Here is a 16,706-nt window from a genome sequence, read left to right as displayed (position 1 = left end):
ATGGAAATATGGGGGTGAGGGGGGGGCCGAGCGAAATCTGCCTGCTGCCGTGGCTACGCACATGCTAGAAAATCTGCTGGCAGCAAACGCGGCACATGGCGAAAAGTTCTTTGGCCTGATTCTGTCTTTTCCAGAAAGCCAGAGGAACGGAGGCGGCCCCGCATCCCCCGAGCCAGCGGTGCCCAGCGTAGGGCACATGGGTGCGTGTGCTCCGTGTGCTCGTGCGGCTGGGCACGGCACGGAGCACCCCTGCACGGCACCAGCCATCACCCTGCCTCGTGTCAGCCTCTCACAGAGCCCATCTTGCAGTCAGCTGAACGGGCCTGGAGTGGAAACGCAGCACCTCTAAATACACCTTTGGTGCCGCACTTATGGACACCTCCGCTCTCGCTGTTCCCCCTTCTGTGACCCAGCTCTGAAAACAGCTGCACTGGGGATGTGGCCGGACAGACAGAACCACACCGTGTAGCTGTAGGAACTGAAACCTCCTCATGTCCCTCTGACACCCAGGTGTTAACTTCAGAACTGCTCAAGGGTCATGTCTTCATCCAGTGAACTGACAAAAACTGCCATCCTCTCTCTCTGCCTCCCTCAGCAGTTTCCCATTGCGGACTTTTTATTTCTTCCTCCAGCAATGGTCTGCAACCTTGCCTTGTGCTAACAGCACACATCAGATTGATGGCCATGCCACGTGGGGTGGGAAGCAGGGGTGCCTGAGTGCAGCCACCATCCTCCTCGTGGAGATTACAGTCATCAATTTCCATCTGCTGTGAGCATCAACAACGTGATTTCTGGCTTTAGGAACATCAGTTGACTCCCAAGGCTGAATGGGTTTTCATTTGGCAACCGTTACTCCACCCCTACCATCAATGCTATAAAAAGACATCAGCAGCAGGTAATTTCCTTTGGCTCTATAATATATGAGCCTGAAATTACATCTTTTCCTTTACCACGTCAGATTGGTACCCAGATTGGTACCTTTTGAGACTTTACATATGCCTTATGGCTTTCAATAGCACAGTCATCTCTTTTGCTGGCTAATCAGAAGCATTATTGTTCAACACTGTTTTTGGGGAAAAAAGAGAAATTTCCAACCTTAATTAAACAGGGTGTGAACTAGCCTGAAATTTCAGAATAATAGAAGAAGCAGGTCTGTTTGTAGAGCAGCAGGCTCACAGCCTTGTTGCTGTTATCCTGCACCCCATCCAGCAGCACCGGTCCCTCCTCCTTCCTTGTGACTCTTCGTGTGTATTCCTCCACCTTCTTTCCACTTGGCTGCAGGCTCAGGGTCTCCATTCATATGTGGACCCCATTTCATGGCTGAGCTGGTCTGCAGGCATACACAGTGGGAGCTGCTGCACTTTAATCTGAATTCAAGCATCTATTTCTGTCAGGGAAGACCTTTGCCAGGGTAGAGAGGATGGGTGGGGATCCTGACAGGGGAAGGGGACACCCTGCAGGAAGCAGCTGGGGTCTGTGGAGTTGAGGCTAATCCCTCCTGAAGCATCAGACCCCACAGGCTGCAGGTACATCTCTGGTGCAGCTGGTAGATCCCTAAGCTGGATAGCTCTGAGCTGAACCTTGCAAGGGCTTTTCAAATGCTCATTCCCCAAATGCTTCTAAACAATGCCTGTGATTACTCCAGAACCATGAATATAACACTTGGAGGAGGAAGAAAGGCTTAATAAACCCAAATGTGTTTTTTAGCAGCAATTCACAGTGGGGTCTGTGGCTGAGCCTGCCAGCTGCCACAGTCTGCACGGGTTGCATTTAGCCAAGCCTAAAAGCAGGAGCAGTATTGGCTCTGGAGAAACCTACTGCTCCCTCCTATTGTCTAGAGAAATTAATTGCTTTAAAGTAATGCCTGGAAATTGTGTGCCAGTCACATGCTAAACAGATAAACAGCAGAGTACAGGTTTGTTCAATGAATTTCCAAAGCTTTCTCACTGAGATGTGATTCTGTTGGAATTCCTATTGAAAAAGGGGCTGATTCCTCTCTGTATTCCTCTGATGGTGGTTTGTCCCTTCAGGGACTGTGTAGAGCACTATCACATCAGCTGTTGTATTTCAACACTTAGTTGTGCAAGTGCTAACTGCAGGACTGGAATAGTGTATATTTCTTTTCACCATAGTGTGTTATAGATCCATCAGGAGCTGCAAATGTTCTGGGATAACTGTGGCTTGTTTCTTCCCGTGCTAATGCTGAGCCTGCTGTGGCTATGAGAGATCTGGCTGGTGACATGTGGCAGGTGGGTCTTGGACACCACCATAACATTGTCTAAATGCCCTAACTGGGCTGTGCATGGGAGCATTGCATGGGCTAATCCTGTCCTTTCACAGGCTGCATCCTGAAAATGTTCAGGTGAGGTGTTAACCTCGTACTTAAATTCTCTACTGCAGTGTTCATCCACAGCTTTCCACCCAAATATTCTCTCTGTTGGCTCCAAAGTGATTGTTACTTTTGTCCCCTTCTCCAAAGATATGGTCTCAGCACTGTTCTTTAGGAGACCTTCCTCTGAGAGCAGAGGAGTCACTTCATGGACAGCAGGAGTTTTTCATTTCTGACCTCACTCATTTGGGTCACTTTAGTGCTGATCTACCCACCTTGGCTCCATTTTCTTGCCCAGCCAGATGCAAACACTCTGCTATGGCCTCATATCTTGTTGCTGTCATGTTTATGTCTACTCCATGCTCCAGTGGTTGTTGTATCTCCTTCTAGAGCCCCAAAATTATGCTTAAGTAGTCCTATTCTTGGAGCAGGGAATTTCATGGAATGGAGTGGAATTTGTCCTTGCAAATGAGGAAAAAAAACCCTCCTACAAAATCAATAAATTTCTGTCAGCATAAAACAAATTTGAGGGGGAAGAATCTCTTTCCTTCCTCTGCATGCCTCCATCTTTTTCTCTAAAGTGTTGTAAACAGCAAAACTGCTTCTGGTAAGCACTGTCCTGGCGCTGGAAATGGCTTTCTGTGGCTACTTACAATTACTGTGAGATCGATAGGGAACAGCAGCCCTTGTGCAGTGAAGAGTGAATGACATGAAGTTAACTTTCCCTCCCCTGCTGGGATGGATAGTGTACTGTGGCCCTGTTTCCTTATCTTCTTTAGACAAGAGTCATTTCAAGCTTGATTTTTCTTGATTATCAAAAGAGAAGTTTATAGATTTTACTGTACTGAAGGAACCCAAAACATTGCTGCCATTCAGAGGTGTGTCTCCTCATAACCTACCATCCAAGCACATTTGGAGGCTCACAGATCCCTTCACCATAATGCATTTTTAGTTCATCCTGTTACCTTTCACACACACACACATATATAAATGTCTTTGTGCTGTGTTTGGAGCTGTATGGGGGAGAGGGATGATCTTCACGTGCCTTCCCTTAGGGCAATACTGGCCACATGGGATGTCATGCAAAGGAAAGTGGAACAGTCTTTAAAGGCTGGGGAAAAAAAATAAAAGCATTAAGAAAGGAATGGGAAGCATTTTGTGCAATCTACATATAAACAAAATGTATACCATTGTAAATTTTTTTTTCCTTAACTTTCTTAAAGTCAGGACAGCACAATGCCTGCCATGTTAAATTGTTGTCTTCAGAAGTCATTGGCTGTAGCAATTGTATTGAAGTGGCTTTGAAGGCTGGACTGAACAGCAAGATACACAATAGTACATTTTTGGTTTGTGCATTATCATATTGCTCTAATTCAGCTTAATGAGTCAATTATCCACTTAGAGAAATTAATTACAAAACAGACTCTAAAAGTGTTGAGGATAAGTTCTGTCAAGCCAGTGTCATATTGTGGGATGTAATGAATGATGCTGAGCCTCTCTACATATCTGTGCTTGACTCCTTTCCTTGGGATAGAGGTGCTCAGAGTGGAAAAGTTTGGTCTTGGACGGCAGTACAAAACCTTCTGTCAGTCTGTTGCACTTTGTGTTCAGCTTCACCTGGAGTAAAAGTGGGGTTGGGAACATCAACAACATCTTGGGGAAAAAAATCTGGGAGGGGTTTGGAGCTAATTGAGCTGCAGCACTAAGGGCTCACTGTTATTCTGGGTATTTGGGCGCTCACAGAGAGGATTTACCTCAGGGATTCTCATCTGTAAGACATGAACTACTTGTCTGTTGCAATGGTGCGTCTCATGTCAAGGGAATGGGATGCAATAGATCAGAGTTAAATTAAAACACATTTCATGTATTTATAAATGAGCAGTGGTATCTGTTTTCCTGCTTTGGTGAACCTGACACATATGAATGCACAAACCTCAGTCTCTGGTGGCTGGTATTATTTTAATAGTAAGTGAAAAGCCCAGAGAGTATAAATTGCTTGTGTTTCTTCATAAGAAAACTGGATTCTATAAACCCGAAAGGAAACACTAGACTTGCCAGAATAAAACTTATTCATGTATTGCCTGTTAATCTTTCAACATTAACATTGAGTTTTGGTGGGTTTTGGTTGGGTTTGGTTGGGTTTTTTTTTCTGATTTGGGAGTTGTTTCCTATTATCAGTAAAAGAAATTAAGCACTGAATTGATTATTTGAATATTTAAAGGCTGAATCGTGCATTGCCATGAATGCTGTGATCTTTAGAGGCACTGACAGCTTTCCCTCTGGCTGTTAACATGTCTGCTTTATACAACACAAATGTCAACATCACTACTCCTCTAATTAGAGCAGTAGGTCAAACAGTGTCTTTGTCTGTGGAGGAACCCATGCCATTAACCATGTTAAGAAGAAGCTCCTTTGTTAAGCTTGATTTATGTTTCTGAGGTTTGTTTTATCCTGTGGCAATGTACAAGCGCTGTTTTCAGAGTGGGGCTTTTTTGCTGATTGCAGAAAGGGAAATACACAGAAGAGATTGTCCCTCCACTGACTGAGCCCCTGCCTGGGCTGCAAAGCAAACCTTCCCCAGCACTCCCAGCTCGCCACAGGTCTGGACTGTGTGAGCGCATTGCTTTCGTGTAATTCAAACACAAGGAACGTAGCTTTCCAGAGAGTTTAAGTTATAATATTAATGGAAGTTGTAGAAGTTTATACAAGTAGGGGAATATAGTGTTATCCCTCAAAACTGATGCAAAGGAAAAATTGCCATCATCCTTTTTTGGGTTCTCTGCTGGAGGCACCAGTTCAGTTTTGCCTTTTCTGATTAGTTTTTAAGTAGGATTTAGAATATTTACATAATGATAAATCTTTCATTTAAGATCAAGAAAATAGTGTTGTCTGTCTTGAATATCTGAAAAATATGATTGGTATTTACAGATCATCCCATTTGTTTTTCTGAACTCTTTGATTGCATCTCTTCCAATGCAATATGCATTTTGTAAAACTGAAATTGCGTCACGGAAATGCATAGAAAATAGTTTTAAAACAGACTACGGTTTCAACATTTTTATTTTAATTTTTTAAAAATGTTTAAAATTTTATTTAAATATATTTTTAATAAACTGATTTTTTTTTATGTAACGTTTTTTGTCTTTGTCATCTTGGGTTTTAGTGGATAAGTAGTTGGTGAGTCTCCCATGGAAATTCTTAGATTTCAGAATAGCAGGATTTTTCCTTAGAGTAATTAATAGTCAAATAAGCTAACACTGGCATGAGCTACTGTGTATGCTTTAATTCAGCTAGTTGTTTCTCTGGAAGGAGAGTGCCAGTAGTAGAGAGGAGATCACTGCAATCTTTCCTCCTCAGAGACAAGCACGTGTAAGAACAGTGCCAATATCCAAAGATGGACAGTAAATGCTTTGGGTATTGTTTCTCTGTGTTTTGTTCTCGTTAGCATTTGGCATAGTCACTTTTGTTTCCTTTCTCCTGCCCATTTCCCTACAATGCCATGTGCCACCACACAGATCAGCGTGGTGACTCCTTACAGATGAAATATTTATTCTCCTGTACCCTCGGGCAAACCTGAAGCACATGGAGAACATAAAGGACAGGATTCCATCATCCCTGCTCTAATCCACCCTGAGCACACAGTATGCCCAAAGCCTTGTGGCACTGGTGGTCACTGGTGGGCATCTCTTGTTTGTCTGGGGCTGCCTTGTCCTAGGAATTGCCTGTAATTGGTCCCTGGGGTATGGGCTGGGATGTTCTTCTTCCTCCACAAGAGAATGGTGTGGAGGGCTCTGCCTGCTGCCTTCCCACTGCTGCCTGCCAAAAGCACTGCTCAAATGCTTTGCCTTTCCCAGGGTTATCTGGGAAAGGAAGCCACCTCCTGAACACCCCTGCAAGGTGCTGAAACATGCTTTTAACTAGAGGGGAGAAGGTTCATCACATTGAACTGGTAGGTGGAACCCTGAAATGGCCGAAAGTGCTTGCAGTGGCGCAGAGAAAAAAGTCTCTTCTCTCTTTCTGCTGTGCTCCCAGCACAGCACTGACATCTCGGGAATTGAAGTTCTGGTAATTTTCCGTGTGTTGGAGGATCTGTGCTTTACTACCATGGCTCTTTGGTTTGTTAGGGTTTTTTTGTTTGGTTTGGGTTTTTTTACATTTGCTTAGTGACTGTCATTCTGCTGAAAATTAAAGCTCTTCATTACCCCAGACAGAAGCTGTATTTGCAGATTTATGTTGCCCTTCTCTGAAGAGACAGTGCTGCTTCTGCCAAATTAGCTGCAGCAGATCTATGACCTGGAGGCTGCTCTTCAGTAGGCTGGAATTAAACCGTCCAACACACATCCAATGTAAACACTGCTCCTGTAATGAAGCTCAGATACAGGATACCAGCTGCCAAGTCTCTGTTGGATTTTAGACTGTTACCTAACATGTATTTAGAAAGCCCAGTCTTATTGCTGAAAACCAAATGAAACTGAAATAACGGACTGGGGCTTAATTTGTTTTCATTACTGCAGCACAGACCTATGAATTAATGACTTTAAATTAATTAGGTTTTCCACTTTGTATTGAAGATAAACTGAAAGACTGAGGCATACTATTTCCTCTTTTCTTCTCCAGAATATATATGTGCACCATAACACTGCAGATGAAAAGCACGAAATAACTGTGACTGTTGTGTGTGCATAAAACAAGTTTAATATGGAAATCATACATAAATATAAGTTTCTTCATCTGCATAATAGTTTGGCTCCTATTGACTCAGGAGCCAAACTGTTTCCTGAGGGCTGTCCTGACTCATGGTCAAACTGATGCTCTCAGTTCCTCTGAACAGAGAGGGTCACGGATGGCTACTAAGTAGGCCAGCAGCTTTAGGAATGAGCTGGGGAGCTCTGCTGTTTAGGGAACCTGAATCTTCACAGGTTTCCCACTGAAGATACGGTGCTAACCATGCCAGCTGTAGGCTGGTATTTGCTGGTAACCCGGCTCAGCAGGAAGCATTCCTCTCTCTCCTCACCCTGCAATGCTGGCTTTCACACAGCTCCACACAGTGTCTCTGAAGGCACACTTCATTGCACGCTGTGTTATGCTTTATTATAATGAGCTAGGTGCTCATTAAAGCTTCACAGTTATAAACAGAGCCATAATTTAGCTTGAGGAACACTGTAATATTAGTGTGGCACCTGGAAACTAACCCTGTCTCAAGCTGGGTTATGTCAAAATGCAAGTAAAGGTACTTATTTGTAACAACTGAAGTGGATGATAGAATTGTAAGTGTTTATGAAATGTACAGATGAAAAAGTGAAGGAAAATCTAAGTCTACAACCCCCCTCTCATTCTCTCTAGTCATTCAGCCAGCCCTTTGCTTCCTGGCCCATTGGTATCATGTCTGTACAGAAGGACTCTGCCCTCATCCTCTCGTTTCAGAAAGTTTCCATTCCAGCAGAAGAGACTCCTGAGTGACCTCCAAGGGTTTGCATCACACTCCCTTTTCCTTTGTATGTTTATGCAACCAACTAAATCAAGAGGCCACTATTAATTGCTCCTGATAAAACCATGGTCTGCATCCCCTCTTTGGACCTGCAAATGCTGTTGTGGCAAGGAAGGTACCACGCTGCAAGAAAGGCAGCACACTGCTTCCAGCCATGGGCAGAGCTCTGCCCATGGTTTCTGCTGCCCAGGACAAAGGGGCTCCATCCACTGAACTCCATCTCACATTATATCTGTGGCCTAAGACAAACACAGACACATTTAAGGCGTGAGACTCCTTTTTCGCATCTGACTGTGCCAAAGTCATCACAGCATGACCCTGTGGTGACGCTAAGTTTGAAAAGACTGATCCCCAACACTGTCTTGAATGGGTGCAAATTAGAATAGAATAGAACAGAATAGAATAGAACAGAATAGAATGAAATAGCACCAGTAAAATGGAATTTGCAACAATCCCCTATCTTTTCCAAACCTTATGCTCATCCAGGGGCTTTTTAGTTGTCCCAGCCTCAGCTAATAAAGCAAGGGTGCTACTGATGTAGCAGGGTCCCAGCAGTGCTGGGTCCCAGAGCCCGTTTGGTGAGTGTGGATATGCATGCTGCTGAGTGAGAAGTATTCTGCCTATTTTCTGGAGGGATTCTATTAAAAACGGTAGTGCTTTGAGACTCCAAAATCAGAGCTGGGCACTGAGCATGGCAACAGTCTGCACAGTGCCTCAGGCATGGCACAGACCAAGAGAGCTTGCACAGAACGCAGGATATAGAAAACCTCTATCAGCATGTTTTATTCTTATTCTATTTTTTAAAATGGTGTGAACTGAAGTCTTAAGTGGCAGTGAAAGTGAAAGACTGAGAAGAACTATGCATCTGGCTGTGCTGGCACTCAAATTCATAGTTCTTGTTTTATTTTATTTTCCCTTTTCTCTTATTCTGGGGCAGATGGAACGAGTACTGCAGAGCAGAACACCTCTATCCAGAAAAGATATGGGGAGGGATGGAAAACCAGGCGAATGATAGAGTCTGCTAGCTATGTAACGCCAAACTGGGGGCTGGAAACCATTCCCTGTGTAGGCCACTGTACCCAAGAGTGAGGCAGAGAAGTTCTGGTTTTACTTATGTATTTCAGGGGAGTGTTCCCTGAATCCATGGTCTGATTTCCAACTGTGATTGTATTATCAAGTGATTAAGGACCATGGTCTTGGTATTAGAAGCCAGTTAGCCTAAGCAGAAAGAGATGACACAGGCAACAAAGGCAGAAATATTGAAGAAGAAAGGTTCATGGCAAAAAATGCAAGCAGTTCTAAGGAAAATGGTTCTTTGAATCCTATGCTCCCTAACCCAGTTCCAGTGCCCTTCATGGGAACATGAGCTGGATTTGATTGGGGCTCTCAGAGGTCAGTGCTTTATCCACTCACCTAAAACTGAGTGTGCAGCCCGAGAGACAACTGAGAGCTTTGCCTGGTTTCTATTCTGTTTGCACTTTGGGGAGTTGGTTTCAGCAGACCAAGTAACACTGCAACGTTGCTCAGCTGATTACACACCGGTTATAAAGTTCTCTGTGAGGGATCTTGCTGTGAACTGACTGAAGGGTTCTGTACTGGTTTTGATTTTGATAAGCCCTTCGAGGCCTAGAGAGAAGCCAGGGTGTGATGTAGGGCAAGACATCCAAGGCTATGGCAATTTATCAAATCTTTCAAAACTCTTGTGTTGTTTTGGGGTTTTTTTAATTAACAATTTAATCATTTGATTTGAATGCTGCTTTCCATATTCTTGTTGGGGTTGAAAAATAATGGTTGATGCACTTGAAAGAGGAGTTTGCCTCTTGATCCCACTTGGCTATGGTTGTTAGCATTACTAACATTATTAGAGCATTATTAGAGGCTGGACTGCCCTAACACTGGCCCAATGGAAGATGCACTGCAGATGTTATCTTATTACCTAGAAATCCTCCATGACCTTGACAGTCCTGAATTTGTGATCTTGGGATATAGTGGACCTGTAGAAGGTTCAGAAAGCCATTAGAAGGAATGGCAAGCTGAGTTACTACTGAAACTTTCCCCATTCTCTGTGTATCCTTTCTCTTACCTGTCTTTTCTGAAATTTATTGACTTGTAAGTGATTTTAATTTCTCTTTTTATTTTTTCCCCAAAACATTGTATCAGTAATGCAAAAGGACATTTTTAAAGATTTCAGTCCTGTTATAATAAACCCAGGGTAGTATTATGAAAAGCACGTCTTGACACAAACAGAGGCTGTTGAGCACTCCCACTCTACGTAATGGCTCAAGGGCTAAACATTTATGTTAAGATTTGGATGGAAGGGTTATCTTTTGACAAGTCTGAAGAGCTGTCAAAACCCTTAATATGTTTTAGACAGTGAAAAAAATGCCAGGCAACTAGAAAGTTGTATACTTTTTAAAAAAGTCTGTAATCCTGATGCTGATTTTGAAAGGAACTGTGCATGCCATCGTGGAGGGTTTGGTGGTCATCAGATGGACGAACTGGTGAGGGTACCAGTGGAAGTGAGCACCGATTCTTTGAGAGACCCTCCCCACCAACCTGTCTTTAGTTTGCTCTCCCAAGAAAACAAGGTTTATGCAGTTGCTTCATCTCTCTGTCTGACCATCCTCTTCCTTCTTTCTACCACCCTCGCAGTAGCTGACCAGGAGATTCAGAAGTGTCAGCCTTGTTTGACAGAGGAATGAAAGTCAGTGCTTTATGACGCTCCCCAAGTGGATGGAGAGGAGAGCGATTCAGTGTGGTGTCCTTTGTGAGGCAAAGGCAGGGCACAGTCAGGCTGGGCTCGCATGTGTTTAGTAGACTCCCAACTCCTGAGAAGTGGCACTTTATGGTGTCCCTGCATAGGGATGGGAAAGTCACAGAGGACATAACGCAGTCAAGAAAATCATTTTGGAAGAGATAAGGGGGGAAGGTTGCTAGGAGAAAAAGGATAAAAAATCATGATAAAGCCAGAATACTTCTGCCGTTATTTGACAAACATCGTGCGCAAACAAGTCTGGTGTACAAATGTGCTCAGGGATCCTGTTTCAGTTTTGGCACTCAGAAAATCTTTTTATCTGTCAGGCAATGGGAAAAATCTTGGCCAGTAAATAATCGAAGAAAGGAAAGGGGGAAAAGAAGGGGCTGCCAGGATAAGTTTTGTTTTAATCGGTATTGTCAGTAGTTTTGGACAAAGGATTTGCCTACTACACATCTCCATTTGCCAGCTGTCCTTGTGTTTATTTTTACTAAAATAATCTGAAAATTATTCTTCTTGTGAAATTTAGAAGACATCCTCCCACACTGATTACCACAATTAATACAGATTTTTGAGCAGACTTTATTGACATTTGGTGCTGTTATATGCCCACCTTGAAGAGGGTTTCACCTTTTCCATGATGGAACACTACAATTAGATCTGCATTGTTCACTTTTTATCAGAATAAAGATATTTAATCTAAATCTACACTATAGCTCAGTTGTGCAGCTTGTTGTTTGGCTCCAGCAATGATTTTTAATTCTTCTCAGCCAAAGTATATCTGCAAATATTGGGGCCACATTCATTGTCCATCACTGCAAACACTGGATTTAAGATGGGGCTTCAACAGACCAGTATAATTTACCTTGTTCTACTGCCTAACTGATGACACAGATGATATAAAAGATAAGTTTCTGCTGCAGCTGAAATGGCTAATTGCTAATAGGAACTTTGCCACCAACTTCAGTAAGGATAAAGCAAGTATTGATTCATGCAAAACTACCTCAGTATACCGTTAAATGTTGTAAGGGGATTTGTAAGACATGAAAAAATGTGGAAGGAATATGGATGCTTTACTGTTGTTACAGGAGAGAGCTGCCCTGCATGTGTGCACCACTTCATGGATCCTTCTGCAAGTTGGAAGTTTCCCTGTGCCTATAAGTCAGCAATTATTTCCAACCTGTCCTATTCCAAGTAACATAAATAACAGAAACAAGGCTAGAAACAAGGCCAGGCATTCTTCATCTTGGTGTGAACCTAGCCTTCTAGACCCTGCACAACCTTCACTTTGAGACCTTACGTTTTAGGGATGGGGTTGCTGTCTTGAAAAGTGCTTTCCCAATGAATATCAAATGATATGACCTGAACATCAGACAGGCACATGCCTTTAGAGAACTTCAAGTGATAAAAATACAGTTATGCGTGATTTCTGATCGGTTTTTGGTCAGCTGCTTCCCCTCCAGTCTCTTAAGCTGTGTTTACATGCCTTCTCTTTACCCCAGCATCCCTTACATCAGAAATCCTCTCCTTGCCTTCACAGCTGCTGGGCTGTACCTCACCCACGCGTGTGCCTCTGAAAGGCTGGTGATGGAAACCCTTCCACGGGCTTATGGTGCCCACAACATGCGGTAGAGGTGTCTCATGATACAAGTATCCTATCTGTTCAGTAAAACATGATGCTTGAATTGCATTTCTTAATGGTGGAGAGCATTAAATAGCTAAGAATTGAGGCAGTGCTAATTCTAAGTGAGAAGCTCCTAGTCTTGCTTGGGGGACTGTTGTGAAGTTCCTATTTCTTGTTTCAAATACAAACCCCAGAAGTTTACATGAGCACCCCATAAATCAAGAGCTACAAAAATGTAATGTAGGCAGTTGAAAGGACCACTGCCTACAGCTGCTAAAACCACTCAGCATGTTTACTAAAGTTTAAGGAAAAACGCAAGCTGAAGGTGAAAATACATCAGCTGTGGAGCAATGTTGGGGGATAGCATATGTTTGGTGGCATAAATATGAGAATGTTTTTCAGCTGATACCACAAGTAAGTTTAGATTTACACTCAGACCATGTCTAATGGCTCTTTAGATCAAGGGCATTGCTAAGCTTTAACATAAAAAAAATTATGTGTACATAACTTAAAGTACACCCCTTAAAGTCTGCAGTACAGAGGAGGGTTTGTAACACTGTGAATCTCAGCTTGTTGAAAAGAAAAGAGATGGTATGCCTCAGCTGAGGTGCTGGTGGGAAGCAAACCTGTTCTTTGCCTGCTGCTGGAGCAGGTGTGTGTGGTGTGGCTGGTTCTGACTATAGGTACAGAGGTGCCTGCTGCCTGCAGCAGGGAGATGCCCGTGCTGGCGGCTGCAGTGAGACTGCTGACGTGGAGCCTCAGAAGATACAGCCCTTGGTACCACCAGCTGCCATGAAACAATGGGAAAATGTTTGTTTAATAAGGACTGTAAAATGTCCCCAGCACTCAGGACTCTTAAGTACTTTCATAATTTCAGGGGAACTTTTCCTGGCAGACTTTGATCATATTAAATAGATTTCCCATGATATCATAATGGTCCATTTGTTATAAATGTGCTGATTTGCGGATGTGCAATTAGCTGACTCAAGCAAAAAAGCATTATAGATACCCTGTGTATGAAGTGGCAGTTTATTTCTCTCCATATGGTCTATAACTTGTTCCATGCTGCTTACCGTGGGGTCTGGGCTTACTGCCCACTGCTCATCACAGTTTATAGAGAGGAAAATTGAAGGCAGCCACGAAGTTAATTCTTTGCAATACAGTTATTTCCTTAAGGCAATAATCAGCCAAAACTTCTCCTTGGAAGCAGGTGAGTCCTGGCTGTTCCCTCTGCGGTGTGAGGGTGAGATGAAATCACCTTAGCAAAGGGCACTGCATGAGTTGAGAGCCAGGGGCTTCCCAGAAGGAAAGAAAAGGGCTTCCCAAGTCCTGCATAACTCATGGCCTTTGAAAGATATTTTTTTTTTTGCCTGCCATATGTTTATTTATCGCTACTTGAATGTGTCTAAACAAAGGGCTAAATCTCATCCTTCTGAAATCCATCAAAAAACTTCCTTGGACCTCAGCAGTGGTGGGATTGCATCCTAAGTTAATATCCCAAAAAAGACAAATTTGTAAAATATGCTCAGTGCAGGATCAGTTGTTTTGCTGTCGAAGTGGCAGCTGGCACCTCACCTCACTGCACATTTTTAACTCTTCTAATAGGAAATAAGTATATTTTACTCTCCTGTCTGGCTTCTCTCTTACACCTTTCAAATGAGTGGGGAGCATGGAAAAAAAGAGATTTGGGAGAGCAAGGGAATATATTAACATATAGGGTTAAAGTTTCTGAGAACAAGGAATTTTATTTTTTTTTTTGCCTCATCAGCATATTTAACAGTTGCAAATCTCAGTGTATGAGGAAATGTCTTACATTCAAAGACTATTAACAGCTGTGAAATTAGATTTACAAATCTGAATATATAACTGCATATTTTATATGCTGTTGCATATAATTTGTGCATATATTCATGAAACTGTCTTGTAGTTTACGAAATTTGAGTGTACCGTTTCAGTAGGAAAGATTTCTTAATCATGAAATCGTTAAATGAAAGACTTGCCTTATGTAAATTTTGAAATTTGTGCAATACAACATGATGTCTTTTGAGGATATCACACAACTAAACCCAACAGATATATACACATAAATAGTTATTTGGAAGGTCTGAAACATGCTTATAAAGAAAAAAATATTTTAATAATGTCTACCTTCAAATAACTCTCAGGTGGGTACAGTTTAATATCATAATTGTGATTCTTATTTTTTAAATAGTATAAGCAACACATTCTACAGTGCTTCATTTCTTTCTTAAAAATGTTTTGTGTTCGGAGATGAGTCATTTCGAGGCTGGGGCACTCACCTTTTTAGCTCAGCCTATAGCTCTAAGGATTGAAAATACATAACATTATTGTCTTATACAAATCACGATTCATCTGGTAATGAAACTCTCCAAAAGAAAGCAAATACAAAACTTGGGAGTCTTTGGAACATGAAAGCTGAGTACGTGGCCAGCAGACATGCTGCTTGCAAACCTATGGGAATAGTCACTTAATTGCAGCTAAAGCCTCGCTTCTGTGTTTAGGAATCCTGATCTGCTCACAAAGATCTCAACACATGACTGAAATAATCTGTTTATCCAGCATATGGTTCTTTGTGAGGACTGGATTGAAGTCAGCTACTCGGTCTTATGTGTCATTTGTCACAGTGTGCTGTGTCCTTCTAAGTGCTGCCTTTCTAGTCCAGGTCGATGGAGGCATTTTAGCAATGCAAAGAGGTGATTAGAGGCACTTCTGCTGGAATGTATGCTGTGGTGCTTAATGAAATTAATTTGGCTTATGACAGGGGCATGGAAAGGCAGCCCTGGGCTTTGTCCTACTCACTGTCACAATTTCCTAGGGTGACATTGGATGTGTCAGTAGTGACCTGCTCTTTGCTTTCAGCATGCATGGTGCTAGCAGATGGGGGGGAGGCTGAGAGTTTCCAGGTGTGCTCGAAGGTGTTTGTTCAGGAGAACCAAATCTTTAAAACCAGGGTTTTCTAGCTGATATTATTGCAGTTGATAGTTGTGTGTAAGGAAAGTAATATCTGCTTGGTTTAACAGGGAAACTATTCTGTCTCCTAAGTGCTGTCTCCTTCCCCCCAAAGCAGTGACCACATCCAGCTCAGACACATGGCAGCAGAGAAATAAAAAGGCTCCTTTCCTTAGTCCATCTTCCTGTATCTTCTGCCTAGAACAGTGGAGCCAGCATGGCTGATCTGGGCCATTAGTGATTTGTGTCCGTACTTACTTGGAGATGCATTTTTCAGGTTATGTCCTTCTCTCATACACACAGTATTTTCACAGGCTAGCTCTACAATTATAGTCTAAGCAGTGTGTGAGCTATACAGAGGAACTGCCACTCGACCTCAAGTAATGTCAAATTTTAAATTCATGAAAAGCAGGATTTTTTGAATGAAACAAAGTAGTGCCCAACATCCACACAGATATCAAAGCAGAAAGATACAGTGTCAGGAAAATGCAGCCAAATTGAAATCCCAAGAAAGTGATAATAAAATGCTTCATTAAACAGAAAGAAATAAAAAGAAAAGAAAAGGAAAAAAAAAAAGGCAGTGCAGAAAAAGCTGGGCTTAAATGTCAGTGAGAACTTTCATTCTTGTTGGCTTTTAAACTCCCCCCATCAGAAAACTGAAACTCTTCAGTCATACAGAGATTTTCTGCAGAGGAACCAGAAGCAGCAGCTGAACAGGCGATGTACCACCAACAGTAAGAGCAGCCAGATTTTGACACCCGTGTTTTCACGAGGTGCCATTTCAGCAGTAGTTTCTGTAGGTCTTTCAGTTGGACCATGAAAGTGGTCTCGTCTAACAGGAAAAACAGTGAAGGTGAAAAGCGCTCTGCTCCCCTGCTTAGGCGGAGCAGCATTTGCAGCCCTTGCTCCCCAGCAGAAACTGCACTGAAGGGTATGTGTAGCTGGTGTGACTTGCCAAATTCAGCCTATTTCTTACACATCTGTCCTTCTGCTATATTAAATGGGGATTACAAATGTATGTTGCACTCTGAAAGCACTGCAAGGACATCAGGAACTGTGTGATCTCCTGAGGGCTGGTGTCCTCAGGGCTCTGCAGGTTTTGCTCTCATTAGCGGAGACTTCAGAGCCTCTGGTGCTGACTCCCAGAGAAAGTCTGTGTGCCTCCATGGTAAGATCATGGCTTCTGACTGTGTTTCCAGCAGTTCTTCAAGAGCTGAGAAGCTCTGCAGTTTTGTGGGATGCTTTGGGAAGTTACCTGGTGTCTGCACCCTGCGTCCTCTGCTCCAGATCGAGTTGGGCAGATGTGCAAAAGGCATCTATGTAGGTGAGAGAGATAAAAGTTGCACCGTGCTGTGCCAGTTAAAGTTTTGGGCAGGAGCTGGGCCTCAGCAGGATGCCAGGTTGGCTTCCAGGCGGTGCACTGGTACCCAGGGGCCCCTGGGTTGGTTCTGCGTTGTGTAAACGCCTGTGCCATAAATGAATAACAGCTTTTTTTTTTTTTTTTTTTCCCCTGGGTCTCAGCTTTATTTGCTTTTGCTTT

The 16,706-nt window shown here is 42.9% G+C and overlaps 1 protein-coding gene across 7 annotated transcripts in view; it reads left to right on the top strand.

The window, feature by feature from the left end:
• Positions 1 to 16,706, top strand: part of EVL (Enah/Vasp-like) — a 145,970-nt gene that overhangs the window by 51,567 nt on the left and 77,697 nt on the right. The gene's annotated exons all lie outside the window — the stretch shown is intronic.

The sequence above is a fragment of the Hirundo rustica genome, chromosome 6 (assembly GCF_015227805.2).
Source record: "Hirundo rustica isolate bHirRus1 chromosome 6, bHirRus1.pri.v3, whole genome shotgun sequence".
Taxonomy (NCBI): domain Eukaryota; kingdom Metazoa; phylum Chordata; class Aves; order Passeriformes; family Hirundinidae; genus Hirundo; species Hirundo rustica.
The sequence above is the reverse complement of the archived record's forward strand: the minus strand, read 5'-3'. Positions and strand labels throughout refer to the sequence as shown.